At 34.7% G+C, this 15,424-nt stretch overlaps 1 long non-coding RNA gene across 1 annotated transcript; it reads right to left on the bottom strand.

Annotated features, from left to right (window-relative positions):
• Window positions 1–10,331: 10,331 nt before the first annotated feature.
• LOC128227009 (uncharacterized) lies at window positions 10,332–15,108 on the bottom strand. Its single transcript, XR_008259754.1, has 4 exons — window positions 15,060–15,108; window positions 11,292–11,353; window positions 10,901–11,008; window positions 10,332–10,460 (listed from the first exon to the last, which is right to left on the bottom strand). It is a non-coding gene; the product is annotated as an uncharacterized LOC128227009 (long non-coding RNA).
• Between the last annotated feature and the right edge of the window lie 316 nt (window positions 15,109–15,424).

A 15,424-nucleotide genomic window follows, 5' to 3' on the forward strand; every position in this document is an offset into this window, starting at 1 on the left:
CGGGCTTATGCCTCAGTACAACGTTCATTTCTTTCGATGGAAGAATCTAGTTGAAGTAGCCTGTTGGCCAAATTTTCGAGCGTACGTACACCCATGTCTACTCTGGCAGCCAGCTTAAAAACGTTAACTTGCATCACGTTGCACGTGCGGACGATTGCAGGACCATTATCGGTCACATGAATGATAAAAGCCCGGGTGCTATTATCACTTCGGATGATAATGGCCCCGCCTCGCCGATTATGACTATTCTGACAACGTTACTTTATATAATAACATGTGTATTAAGATACATTATAACATAAGTATCGACGTTTTGTGGTACCAGTTCTGCAGCTATTAACAGTACGGATTTTGTCACAATTGAGTTAAAATCAACTATCGTTCTTGTCGTATATTATCGCACACTTACTTTATCCAAATAAGAATCAGCAAAGATAAAAATACCGTTTTATTAGAGCCACACAAATAATTCGATTCAGCCCTATAGACATCGCCCTGTCCGCGACATTTCTGTTATCTTCTTCATCACCTTTAAACCATCAACTCAAAACCTCGTACATATAATGACAGTTACAATATTTTATTAAAAGTGACGTTACTCGAACGTTAATATTGTTAGATAAATGGTCGGTTGTAAACTTCAATTTTCAAATTAAACAATCTAGTTCATTTTTATTACAACTTGGGAAAAGTTTTAAGGAACTGAATGATGAGCTGAGCCTCAATATATATCACATTGCATACTTGCAACTGTTTTGGTAAAAAAACAAATGCACTATATATGGAAAGAAGTTATTGGTATTTGAAAGATTGATTAAAAGCATACTTAATGCCAGCATGTTTTCAAGAACCATAGCTCTGCTGTGCATTGTTCCGAAATCACCGTCCTTCGCATGAATCGTTAGAAGAAATATTTTTATCATACTCATACCACACAATACTGTTTAGTTATGATGAAAGTGATGAAATATTGGCATGCTGTAGTGTTTTGCATTTTCTTGTGTGTGTTTTCAAAGATTACATGAAATAGACATTAATCTTCCTGATGAACCGGTTGTGGAAAGTACGTTTCTTGTTGAAACGTTTTGAATAAACAACATGAACTATAAGGTTTTTCCCGCATTCTTCTCTATACTCTCGCAATCAATATTACAATGATGTAACACATACAAACAGCAAATCGGTTAGTCGCACGTGTGTTTCTTACATTAATAGCATGAACACCATGCGTCGCATTTCTAACAAACAATACTTTGAATTTTCTTGGTGCAACAATACCGTTTATTCTTTGTCGTATAAGCCTTTAAATTCATATTGATACGATGCAATTAGTTTGTAACGTTTAAAAGTGCTTACGAATTGGTAATTATGAACATAAAAACGCATATCCTGAAGTCGCATCATTTGGTAAGCCTTTATTTTATCTTTCTTATATTATGCGCTATTAAACATATTCATTATCAGCTATTTCGAACATATCGCTCTCGTTGCGAGATAAAGCGAAATAAAAATGTGCATTTCTAGAGACAAATTTCTGTCATTTAATGGGCTCCGAGAAAATAATGTGCCAATTTGTCTAGCAAATTGCAAGGATAAGTATTCACATCAGAACGCTGACTTCACATTAGCAACACATCTTGATGCACTTTCGCCATATCATCGTTACGGGGCGATTTGATGTTCTCAGAATTACCATTGCAAATTCATACTGTAACATTGATTGAATCGGCGGATGCAGCAATGCCGATATGTCGAACAAATGTAAATAATACTGCCGCTGACAAATCTCAACATTGTGGATACAGGCTAGGATACATCATTGCTAGAGATAAAGGTAGTTTATTTATGAATAAAACGTTTCAATCGGTGTTGGTATTGTAGCCAAACTGCGAAAAAAAAACACTCATCTGTTTTTTGGGGGAAATAATGATGTTGAATATATGCTGTATTGTTCTAGTAACAATCGACACATTTGTTCCCCATCATGAAGCATTTCAATCCGTACACTGCATACCTTGACAAATGCATAATAGTTCCCGATGTTGTTTGTTGGGAATAACCTAGATAACCCAGAAACAGACAACCTTGTATTGCCAGCATGTAACAATGACAAGGGACAGCAACAAACATAAGCCCAAGGCGACATCAGAATTATCAGATATGGACCGGTCGAGGTCGTTTTAATGAACTCCGAGGTCGTGTTATCGAGCCCCGATCCGTTCCAAGTTAGATACATTCACTGTACAACGCCTACATTGTGTAGCACTATCGGACAACGCAAGCGACGCCTCCCTGTGAAAAGTAGATCCCTATGCAGATGTCCACCCAACCCTGTCGAAGCGACTGATAAAAAGGCCCCCGAGATGATATTAGACCATACGATCAATGAGGCCCTCTCCGAGCCTTAAGCAGGCGACAGCGCAGATCACTTAATTATCATGGAGACGGTGACGGTGCTTACAAATAAACCCAAATAAATTTCCGCCCCAAATTCATTTCCATTTTATCACGATTGAAATTCAATAAAACACTCTTCACGTTTTGTCTGCACATGAAATAAAATAGCTTTATGTCTATGTACAGTGGCCCAATAAATCATATTCGCCCACAAACACCGTTTTATTACCAAAGGTCGTTATGATTGGAATTTAAATACCCGATTTATTGTCTGCATACGATATGAATGTCGCTTGCTGCACAGAAAAGTTTAATCTTTATCACGAACAAAAAATCTGAAGTAACTTAAGCGAACCCTATACAAGGCAAATTCGAAAGACTGGAATTATATAAAGTTGCATTAATATTAACATAAACAGTACTTGACACAATGATTGTGTGTGTCGCGATAACTAAAAAAGTATCAAAGCTAGGTTAATAAAACTTAGTATGTGAAAGAGGGCAATATGGAGATTATGCACATTAGTTTGTATTTTTCGTCAGACAAGGTATTGCAGAGTTATGGCCCTTTACTTATTAACAATATAGCCACTTTAGTCCTGTGATAACACAAAAAGTATAAAGCAAGGTTCATGAAACTCAGTATGTGAATAGAGGGCAATATGTCAGAAATAGACATGGGTGATCTGGTAGGTTTCACGGGTATGGAGATTCTCTTGCGACACGCTTATCCTTTCACAAGGCTTTAAACCGGTAGGGGACACTTGGCGCCCACTGCGCGGTGCTCTTTATTTACATACGAAAATTGACAATTGCAAATGTGTACTGAATTACGATCAATACGATTCGATCGATTTTCACCCTTAGCAACCAATTAAAGGTCACTTAGCGCATGTACAGAGGACAAAGCGATTTGTGAAATCCATATCATTTGGACCAACAAAAATCAGCTCTGCCAAACAAATGTCTTGGCCAAGAGAATTAAGCCAAGGATAATTTGAAAAATCCTAAACGGTAATGGCCATCAAGTAAGAGCGAACCAACACCGTGTATATATGGACCTCGAACAAGTATAGCTGCATATCTTATAAGTAGTTTTTGGTTAATTTTGCCCTTTTATGTGTCTATATATTTAAAAGGTAAAGGGTTAAGGGTGTACACCGACATGCATATCTTAAGAAAGCAACATTCTCTTCTGGCCAGGACCGGTGTAAATAAACTACATAAACTACATAAAATGTTCAATAGTCATTTGCAAACGACGATGCACATGTTAGTGTATAAATATCAGATCCAATGGAGGGTTATATCATATAAATTATCACGAATCATAAGTGTTTATTTTATTTAACGAACCAAATATTTTGTGAAATGTCAATAATGAAGCCCGGAAGCAATTATTTACACCGGTTACGTCTGTAAAACTCTAAACGTTTATTAACACGAATGTTCAACTTTATTTTATGAGCGCCTACTGCGCCATGGGGCTTGAAAAGCAAGAAATATTTTTAGACTGCACGTGAGGATAGTATTTAACATTATCACATGAAACATTAGGGAATAACCAATATATAGGTAATTTTAAAGGCAAAGTAACGTAAGGTAGACCAAAATAAAATAATACAAGCTGCAAGGCAATTCAAAGTAATACTTTAGTACCGAACCTGCAGGTATACTCTGGTCAAAATAGCAGAACATATGCCTCGCTGTTTTCAGGCTTCCTTAAATAATGTCAATAAAATCAATACATTTCTACCTTTAATTTCCATTTAACAGTTTTTAAAGGCATGCATATAAAAGCGTGTCCATGTACCGGAGCATTGACAATGTTTTATTCCATACCTCAATTTCGTGTTGATCGATTCAATACTCTTCAATACCATTTCTTACACCAACTTAAATCTCATTTGAAATGAATCCCTATGTCGTTGTCGTCATACACATAGATGATGAACTGTGGTATTCAGTTGTTTAATTGAAGTAAATGTCATAGAAGAACGGAACCAAAAAAAATCAAACAGTTTCATTGTTATCTCCTAGCTCTTAATATTTAGCTGAACTGAACATTTAGCACGAAATGGTACACCTTTCTTTGAAGAAATTGAAATGAAAATTAAAGAAAATAATTAGAAAAACGGAAATGATCTAAAGCCATTTAAAGTTAATTTGTTTAGAAAATTAACGATATGTGATGCAAAGACACGTTTCTTTTGTAATGAAGTCAATGCAAAGTATGCGCGTATTGTTCAGATACCACATGTGCAATGATTAATGCCCAGAGCACGAATGTCATCTTGCTTGATTTGGTTAATTAATCAAGTATTATTTTATGAAAAGAAATGGATTTTAGCAATTTTCAAAATAATTCTAATATCCAACGTTTATAACAAGCTCCAACATATTACAAGATGTTGACCTTTATAAACAAGTTTCAATTTTTAACGCATTTTTTCATGATAAATATTTAATTTGAGTTTTAGTTTGAGTTACACATATACGATTTATGATTTAAGATTTAAACATTTTTATAAAATATCGTCAACATATAATGTTTATTGTTTCATAATTAGTATGATTAACATTATTGGTGATCACTAGATAACTTATGGTATGTATACACATATATACAATTATTTGATTATATTTTTTTAACTTAGTAATGCGTAAACACAAGTAGTATGGTTCGACTGGTATTTAGTACATAAAACAAAAACAAGTTTGCATTTGTTTATAATTACAATGTATTATGTTATTGATTTATTCACATAAACACTGCTTTGGAGAGATTGGTCAACTTCAATGTTTTGTTGGTCACCCAACCTTACTTTGAATGAGCTAGTTAAAACATCCGATTGCTTAGATTTCCACGGCACAGCAGGCGTATATTGTTTATTATCCGCTCTCCCAAATAATTCAAATATTTATTTTAAAGTATGTCTTGGTTATTTCCGAGTTTAGAAGGTCAAGAGTGGAACGCTGCGGAAAACGATAACGTCATACAACTGACACCATCTACCCTATATGTCTACCATTTTAAACAGCCGACATAAAGCTGAATGGCATTGATATATGGTAATATGTTTTACGTGGGAATGCTTAATGAAATAAATAACTTTGCTAAATGTTCAACCTAAAATGTTTCTCTTCATTTATAAATATTTTTATAAATAAGAGATTGCATCGATACTTTTGGCAGTAGCTTTTAACCCATTTTTACCATACCGCCTCCTTTGAAATGACATGATAGCTGTCACAGGAACGAGAAAAAGTTGCCGCGAAAGGCCTCGATGGACAGATAGTGATTAGTATTTGGGCCTGCATTGATATATAATCTTGAGTTTCTAACAACATTTAATGACTGACGCCAAAATAAAAAAGGGTCATGACCAACCTGCTTCCCTGAGAACCAGAAGTGAACGGAAACGGATTTTCAGCTACAGGTCAGCTTGGCTTTTGATACTCATGGACCCGAGCATTCTTAAGATATTTATGGGAAACACTTTTTTATCAAGGTCACCACGTCATTGACCTTTTACCCAATGACAACAGAAAGTTAGGGTGCTGATCATGACCAACCTGCTTACCAAGTTTGAGGTCCCTCGGCCCGAACGTTCTACAGATTTTGATCGGAAATGGATTCTAGGTAAAAGTCACCATGCCATTGACTCCAAAAATCGATTAAATTCATCTTCCTTTGATAAACAACATATCTTCTAAATTTGGGTCACTGTGCCTAAGCGTTCTAAATTATTGATAGTATCACCTCGGGGATGGACAGACTGACCGAAGCGGACGAACGGTCAAATAACTATTTGCAACCCTTCGATATACTCCGGTAGAATAATTAACGTGTTTGAAACATGAAAGGAGAGAGGTTTTTCATTGCATAATCGTGCCCCAAAAATTAACCTCTAACGAATAAATATGTGTCTTTGAATATATTCATGGTTAGTAATGAAGTAACTTTTGGTATGACATAATTAAAAAATGAATTTACGTTTGCTTCAATCTAAAGCTTGCTTTTTTGAAAAAAAAAGCGCTAGTCTCCCCTATAGTGTCGTCGTAGCTGAAAAAAAGAGTTGGACATGAAATTTGTTTCGAGATAAAACTCTTTGTGTAGTTGCTGGTTTTTTTTTATCCTAAGGTCTTTGTTGTCTTTGAGCATCAGGGCCTTTCCAGATTCATATCTGTGAGCACAGTATCCAGTGCATCAGTTTCAGTTATTATATCAATAGAAGCTTGTTGAAGTGAATTATTTTTATACCCTCGAAGGTGGGCATATTAAAATAGCACCGTCCGTCCGTCCGTGTATCCGATAACTTGTGTCCGGGCTGTAACTTTCCCTTGTATGGACAGATTTTAAAATAACTTGCCACATGTGTACCACATACCAAGACGGCGTGTCGCATGCAAGACCCATGTGCTTACCTCTAGGTCAAGGTCACACTTAGTGTTTATTCAGGATGGAGTGCTGCATATAAGTACATAGAGTATAGGTAGTCGTATCTGGGCTTTAACTTTCCCTTATATGGACAGATTTTAAAATAACTTGCCACATGTGTTCCACATACCAATACGATGTGTCGCATGCAAGACCCATGTGCTTACCTCTAGGTCAAGGTCACACTTAGTGTTTATTCACGATGGAGTGCTCTATATAAGTACATAGAGTATAGGTAGTCGTATCTGGACAGATTTTAAAATAACTTGCCACATGTGTTTGACATACCAAGACGACGTGTCGCGTTTAAGACCCATGTCCCTACCTCTAAGGTGAAAGATACTCTTAGTGTTTATTCACAATGGAGTGCTTAATACAAGGACATAACAGTGTAGGTTGTCAAGTATGGGTGGTATTTTTTATGTTCAGAGGCAATTTAAAATAACTTGCCATATGTATTTGACACGTAAAGGCAAGATCAACTTTTCATGTACTGACCTTGTTCATAGGTCAATGTCACATTCGGGGGCATTCGTCACATACTGTGACAGCTCTTGTTCTGTTGTAGCATTGTGAACAGTTCTGTTAGCTGAAGGGAATTCCTTTTTATTTCACCTATTGCCGAATACACCATTGTCTGCTATAAATAAAAGATTGAAAGTACTACTAAATAAATATGCAAGAAAAAGGATATTGTAAAAGACCTACATGAAATTGATTATGCTGTGTACAATGCATTGAATAAAACTAACACATCGTACCGCATCGCTTACGATACATTTATATTTTTGCATTTTTTAATAATAGCAGCAGTAAAACTATCATGTGAAGTATATCATAAGTATTGTCAATTCTAGGCTTGTTTTGAGAAAATACCATATATGTTGAATTTGGGACCATCTGGTGGCAAGTCCCTTTAAAATAAGACAATAAAAGACTGTCAATACTTCAGCATGAAACTTATCACTTTGCATCAGTTTCCACTTATCTATGAGGTTTTGTAAGGGATTAGATTTTTTGACATATTGAAAGGAGGAACAGAAACGAACAATATCTATCCAGCCAGACCGACCAAACACCAGCCAAGATGGCCTTTGAGGAATTGTATGGTAAGGAATTATATAATACTGGATGAAGAATAAACAGGAAATGCATGCAATGAACTGTAATAAGAGGGTTCTTCTGCTATTACTGTATCGAAGAATAAACAGGGGTTTCATTCTATGAAAATAAACAAGAGGATTCTTCTGCCATCACTGTATCTGCTAATTATTAAATTATTCAATATAATAAAATGTTCAGAATTGATTAAGTGATATAGCGAGAATGTAAAACGTAGAAAGTAAATATGAACAAGATAAATCATCATCAGCATGAGTGTTGTTTCAGTAATAATATGAACTAAGGCGCTGCCTCTACGGGCTTGAAGTGTTATTGCCGGACACTTTAAGTTTACTTAATAACTAAGTGAAACATACTAGGAGTAAAAGGGAAACGTTTTTTTTGTATATGTTAATAAAACTTTTTAAATAACAAGCAGTTCTGTTGCTGTTAGCAATTTATTTAGTGCATACGCAACAATCTTCAATAATAGTGTATACATTATATATAATGCATTACTTTATATTTTATATGAATTTTAGAGTTATTCTTCTTAATTAACTTAAATAAAAATACTATGCATTTGAGATCAAGTACACAAACGCATTTGAGGAATATGTTACAAACAGAAAATAAATAAAAACAAGAGCTGTCACAGAGATAGCGCGCTCGACTATTCCACCGCTTTTCGGTGTATGGACTGAAAAGTTTTGGAAAAACATGCATTAATCACTGTTTTATTAGATTTCAATGCAATACATGATGTGCTGAGATATTTACATTACTTAAATTGGAAAATATTTGAGGTGGTACGCAAACTTTAACATAAATTGTAAGTTGAAAAAGGGGCATAATTTTGTCAAAATGCTTGATGGAGTTACCTCCTCCTGTGTACAGGTTGGGGGCATGATGGTGAACAAGTGTGCAAAGTTTCAAAGCCAGATGTCAATGGACTTTGAAAATATTTGAGGTGGTACGCAAACTTATACGTAAATTCTAAGTAAATAAAGGGGCATAATTCTGTCAAAATGCTCGATACAGTGACCTCCTCCTGCGTACAGGTTGGGAGTATGATGGTTAACAAGCGTGCGAAGTTTCAAAACAGTATGTCAATGGACTTTGAAAATAATTGAGGTGGTACGCAAACTTTAACATAAGTGGTTATGCTGACGCTGACACTCGGGTGACTAGGATAGCTCTCCTTATTCATCGAATCGTCAAGCTAAAAATGATCACATATCAATAATGTTGCACTGAAGTATATTACAAACAGGGGTATTTATAATTTTAACTATAATTGAATGGGCAAAAATATATTTAAATATGATGGTCAAACATGGCAAAACATTTAATCAATTACTTATAATTATGATGGTATATGAACAATATGTAGCCAAGCAGCTCTGGAAAATTGTCTGCAGAATATCTCAGTGAGAATACAGAATATATTCTTATTTGTTTGTTACAAAAACATACACCACACCCCCGCCAAAAAAGTTGCAAAATGTTAATTATGAACAAATGTGTTGTTTAGATTTTAAGGGCAAATGCAATTCCTCTTTAATTTACAGAATTGTCTTAACGATGCTTTCAAGGTGTAATTACAAACAAATGACTTCTAACCCTCACATAATGTTTAACCCACAGGGTGATCTAAAAAGAAATGATAAATTGCAATTACAATCAACATTTAACAGAGCTGAAAATATATTCTAAATTTAGCACCTATATAGAATATACAATAAAAGTAATCAAGTCAGTGATATTGTTGGAACACACCCAAATAAGAACCCAGTGAAAAACTGTCAGCTGAGCTCACGCACTATTTCATATATTTTTTTTATATTTGTTGAGTGTACAAGCCAATAGAGCAAGACCAAATTTTAGTACCAAAACCATTTATATATGAAAACAATTGAATCAATTAAAATGATTATATTATACAATTTATACAGAATGACATCATGAGGCTATTCCACTATTCACATATGTTAATATGCACAAAATAAGGCTACATTTATCTACTATTAATTTATATAGATTTGAAAAATGCTTGCAATATGTACAGTGTCAAATTATGTAGATAAAATTCAGTGTTCTCAAAAGCACAATCAATGTTTATTGTACTGACAGCTGGTTCTTCAATGTTTATCATATATATCAGTTCAACAACATACAGTGATCTTGGATTCATTGACAGTTAAAACACCATAACTACTATACACCGAACTGGTGTCTTCTTGAAAAAATCATGAATAAAAGATACCGAACAAACCGGCAAAAACTGAAAGTATCTGGTTTTAAATGCTAAATATGGCACAAAATTAACAGAACAGAGTTTTGCAAATGTCTATACGTTACTCAATTATTACATATTTGCTTTAAATGTCACATTTTGTATTATTCACACAAACAAGTTTGACAGGGCTGACTAACATCTGCATTCTCTTAAAATATGGGATTCTGTGCTGCATCCAGTTTCAAATTGTTTGACCACTTCAGGCTGCTGGCACATCAGAATCTGCAAATAACATAAATGCAATGTTTTTAACAGAATAAAAGTACTAACTACTACTGTGAAGGTATACCAGTTAACAATCATTTGAGGCATACACACTTCTTTATGTAGTCATAAATTTAATATAGTCACATATAGTGATAATTAAAGAAGTCCAACTTCAACACAAATTATTTATTTATGAAACAACGTTTCGGCCATTCGGCCTTCATCAGGTTGTATGTATATAATGAACAGGAAATGACGTCAACGTTGATAATGTTGATATAGTCACAAAATGATGGTCATAGTGTAACTTAACGGATTCAAAGATCAAGACAAAATAGCTGAAATATATTATGTTTGAATATTTTGCAATGATTATTAAACAAATCCAAGGTAATTGATGACAAAGAAGCATTTTGGAGGAGTCAGAAATGCACTTGCTTAAAATCTCTTCTTACTTGAAGACATTTTCCATTCTCTGGAGGTGGTATGGAATTCCAGACAGAACTATCTTGAACAGGATTTTTTGTCCATAAAGGTCCTCTCGAGCTTCAGCAACCAGGTGGCTATAAAAAAAGAACCAATACATTGTGCTTTTACAGAATGTTGAAATGTATTAAGAAGTATTGAGGGATAAGTCAAAAACCTGAAATTTATAAAAAAGCAAACAAAATAGTTCATTCTAGAAAATTATATATTCTCATGGCCGTGACCGGAAATAATTTACAACCAGCATGAAACAATGTTATTTTGGAATGAAACAAACAGAAAAGATAAACTTAAAAGATTCAAACCCGCTACTGTTTGGATACATTTTTATAAAGTGATTGTGAAATACTAATAATTTACCGCATGATGTCTAATCCAATTTGAGTTCGGCTGGCTGGTCTGTCATCATCCCCATCTCCAACCTGTTGCAAACAATAACAAATTAATATTACCCAGTAAGTTATTAAGGAATTGGATTACTAGAAAATGTCCACTATACCTGATAGATGTAATTACTAAAAATCTTATTTTCATAAGGACATTCACTAAAGGCTTTGAGTTGGGTTGGTGAAGCTGGCATTTATGCACCAGTCAATTGTAACCATCCCCCCAGGTCCGGGGAATAGCAGGGACTTTGACTTCTGGTCAAGCCAACCCCGGCTAAAATCTCCGCCCTGTGGGGACGAACAAATGGTAAAATCCCTGCCAAATGCCCCCGCACCCCAGGGACTCTTGGTAGGCCCATTCCCCGCTATATTTTGCGCAAAGACAAACCACCGCATTCATCCGGCACTGCGGGGCCACCTGAAAGGTAACTAGAGCTATCACTGAAGGTGATTAATACCCCCGAACGCCGCCCTGATATGAAATTGCAGTCAACTATTTGGAAACCTATATATGACAACTTTATTTTATGAACAATTGTCATTGTAATTTGCTAAAATAGTGTAATGATTCATGTACACTGAACGCCTTCTCATTGTGCTGTAGCATTGTATAAAGTTTTATTACATTTCATCCGGTAGATTTCAAGTTATGCTCCGGACAAAAAAAAAGTAACAAAGGGCAATAACTCTGTAATTAGCTGAAATAGAATTGAGGTTCCTATACACTGAACTTCCTCTCATCATGATCTATCACTGTATGAAGCTTTATTAAATTCCATCCAATAGTTATGCTAGGGACAAGAAAAAAGTATTAAAGGCCATAACTCTGTAATTAGCCAAAATAGAGTTATAGTTCTTGTGCACTGCACTTCCTCTCATTGTGCTTTACCATTGTATGAAGTTTCAATAAATTCCATATAGTAGTTTGCAAGTTAATGTCTGGAAAAAAAATTGACAGCAAAAAAAAACAAATAATGGGCAATAACTCAGTAATTAGCTAAGGTAGAGTTATGGTTCTTGAACACTGCACTTCCCCTCATTGTGCTTTACCATTGTATGAAGTTCCAATGAATTCCATCCAGTACTTTTCAAGTTATACTCCAGACCAAAAAGGTAACAAAGAGCAATAACTCAGTATTAAGCAAGAATAGAGTTATGGTTATGTGACACGGCACTTCCTCTCATTATGCTCTACCATTGTATGAAGTTCCAATTCCATGCAGTAGTTTTTAGGTTTTGCTCCGGACAAAGTTGCAACGGAACGACCAACAAACCGACCGACCACAGGGAATAAATATTATTAAAAGTTAGAAAAAACAACATCATGATAGTATTTAACAGTCTTTTCCATTGATTTTTTAAATGAATTGTCCCTGACATGAGGAAATAGTAACTAGAATATTTTTTACTTCTTATAATTGATACTTATTGTTCTGGGTGGTGAAAGTTATACTAACAGATTTTCTACACAAAGATGAAGTTTACAGATGCAACATCACATTTGACAGTTTAGACATTATTTAGTTTTTGTATTAGATGAAAGAATCAGCTTATTTTTGTATCATTACAAAAACAGATCTCAAGTGTATGAAAATGTCCCTTGAATTACATTTTTCCTCAAACATAATTAAGTAACAGGGCTTTTTCTGCCCAATTTGGGAAAAAGACCCTAGACATTTTGGATAATTTTGCGTCGTGAAAATGCTGAAATTGGGAAAATTAACTGTTAAAAGAAAAAAGCTGTCTAGTCTCCTGGGAATTAGGAAATGATTTTATATTAGTTTAATTCACTTAAATAAAACCAAGATGGCTGAAATATCAATCCTTGGGTGTAAATATCTATTGCAATTAATCAATCAGGACAGATAATATTTCATACAGATATATATATCTGAATGTGATGAAAATCAATGATTTTCGAGTACAATTATCAAAAAAAACTTTACATCACATAATTTATTAGGATATTGAAAATGAACCAGTACATTTTAAAAGACTTTCTAAAAATAAATCTGAATATTTGGAAAAACATCTTATATTTTGCTTTGGGGATGGGTCCGAAAGTCGAACCCGTGGGTACTATAGAAAAAGCCCTGAGTCAGTACTACGCTTTTAGCCATGAAACATATTTTTTTATACTAAATAAATTCCAATGAAACTGTCCAATATGTATCTAAAACTCACATTCGGCAGCTAGATGGTTTATGAAAGGGCGTGGTTACAATTGACTGGTGCATAATTTAAAGGAAATATAAAAATCTGCAATCAGATCTTTTATCAGCAATCTTTTATCATTGGTTTGCAGGTATTTACGCAAATATTTGCTCTTTCCAAGGCAATTTTTTTTGTAAAAACGGTAAATCTGTGAGAGTGCAGCTTTAAATTCAATCACTGAGACATGAAAATACATGACATGAATAGGATCATAGCTCCACCTGCTAAATTGTCATTATTTATTGTCAGAATTTAAATTTATCCATTGAAGTACATTTGGGACAGAAAAATGTATGACAATTGCAGGGCTGGAACCCAGGACCCCTTTGCTAACAGGGCGAGGTCTTCACCAACTGAGCTACTGAGATGCATTCACATTTTCTGACAATCTAAATAAAGAGGATGGTACCATGCCATAACCTATGTGCGATAAAGAATAAATAGTGAATTTGTTTTGTCCTAGTGTAAAATCTTGATGTTCATGAATTTCACTGAGTGAGAAACAAAAGATATATTTTAAGAGTAACGAACTGAAATGTATTGCGATCTATCACAAACATAACCATTTAATTTTAGACCCTAAAAGTGTATAAAATGGCATTCAATAATAATTATTGAAGTAGGGCAACAAATTATAATTTGTATACAAAGGTTACATTATTTTGGTAATGAAGTTGTTCAAATTGTGTCCCAGCCCTCTTAGCACTGGCATTCAATATTTATTTGAGAGCTGGCTGAAATTTCAAACAGTAAAAAAATATCAATATGTTTGAAACAGTGAAAGATTGTTTTTCTATTGTTTATAAATGTCTATAATTCACCACAAAGCATATTTAATAAAAACGTTTTGAATTTTGCTATGCCTATGCTTTACTATATTAGAGCTGGCATTGTAAATGTCTTGTTAATTTTACATGAACAATATCGCTTTTTAAGTAATTCATATAGATTGTGTTTGAAGAAAAAATTGGGAAGAAAATATTTCTCGACCATATTCTATCTCAAGTCGAAACAGCAGTTAGGAAGAGTAAATTGCACACTGCACGAAGAAAAATCACTAATCTACAAGCATGTTAAAAACTTCTGAAAAATATTGCGAAAACCGCCACTGTTTTTGTGCTGAACTGATGACCCCGCATTTTCTGATTATATGCAGAAGAAAAAAGGTACTATAAACATTGCTTGTCGTGAGGGGAAACCCCTCCCGAACCCACCCCATTTAAATAATTAATTACTTAAATGTCATTTTTTACTTTGTAGGAAAGAGTTTGTCTAAAACTGTCTTGCATGCTTATACATGCCTTCAGCTGAATAATTTTGAAAAGAAGTTAACTTAAAGATATTATGTGCGGAAATATGTGCCAGTTTAAGCGAGACATGTCAATACATTTCATCTCGCCTAAAGGTACCTTGGTAAAAAATCACCAGTAAGACGCTGTAGCTATAGTGTTATCATGTAATTCTGCCAAAAAGAAACACTGCCTTTTATGCTGAAATCTCCCCCCGGGTCATAATCTATAATACTCACATTATTATGCTTGTTGAAACCAGGTCAAACATGCCAAATTTGATGGTTGTCGGGAGGGGAAACCCCTCCCGCATCCTCCCCTGAAAAACAAATTATGAATTACTAAACATTTGATTTCATTATTTGTGCTGAAGTGGTTTTCTGTAATTTCATTCATACATCTTTATCGCTTAAAGTATTCGCGAGTCATCTGCCCCACTCTGCCATGACAAAAAATATTAATTTTTATTTTATCATCTTTGAGACAGCCCCTTTAATGAGCGACCGAGTCTAGCCTGTGTGACCAGCTGCCCATTTAACTCAGTTGGCAAGAGCGCCGTGCTAGTGTTCCTACGGCCGTGAGTCTAAGCCCCACACCAGGCACA

The sequence above is a fragment of the Mya arenaria genome, chromosome 3, assembly GCF_026914265.1.
Source record: "Mya arenaria isolate MELC-2E11 chromosome 3, ASM2691426v1".
Lineage (NCBI taxonomy): Eukaryota > Metazoa > Mollusca > Bivalvia > Myida > Myidae > Mya > Mya arenaria.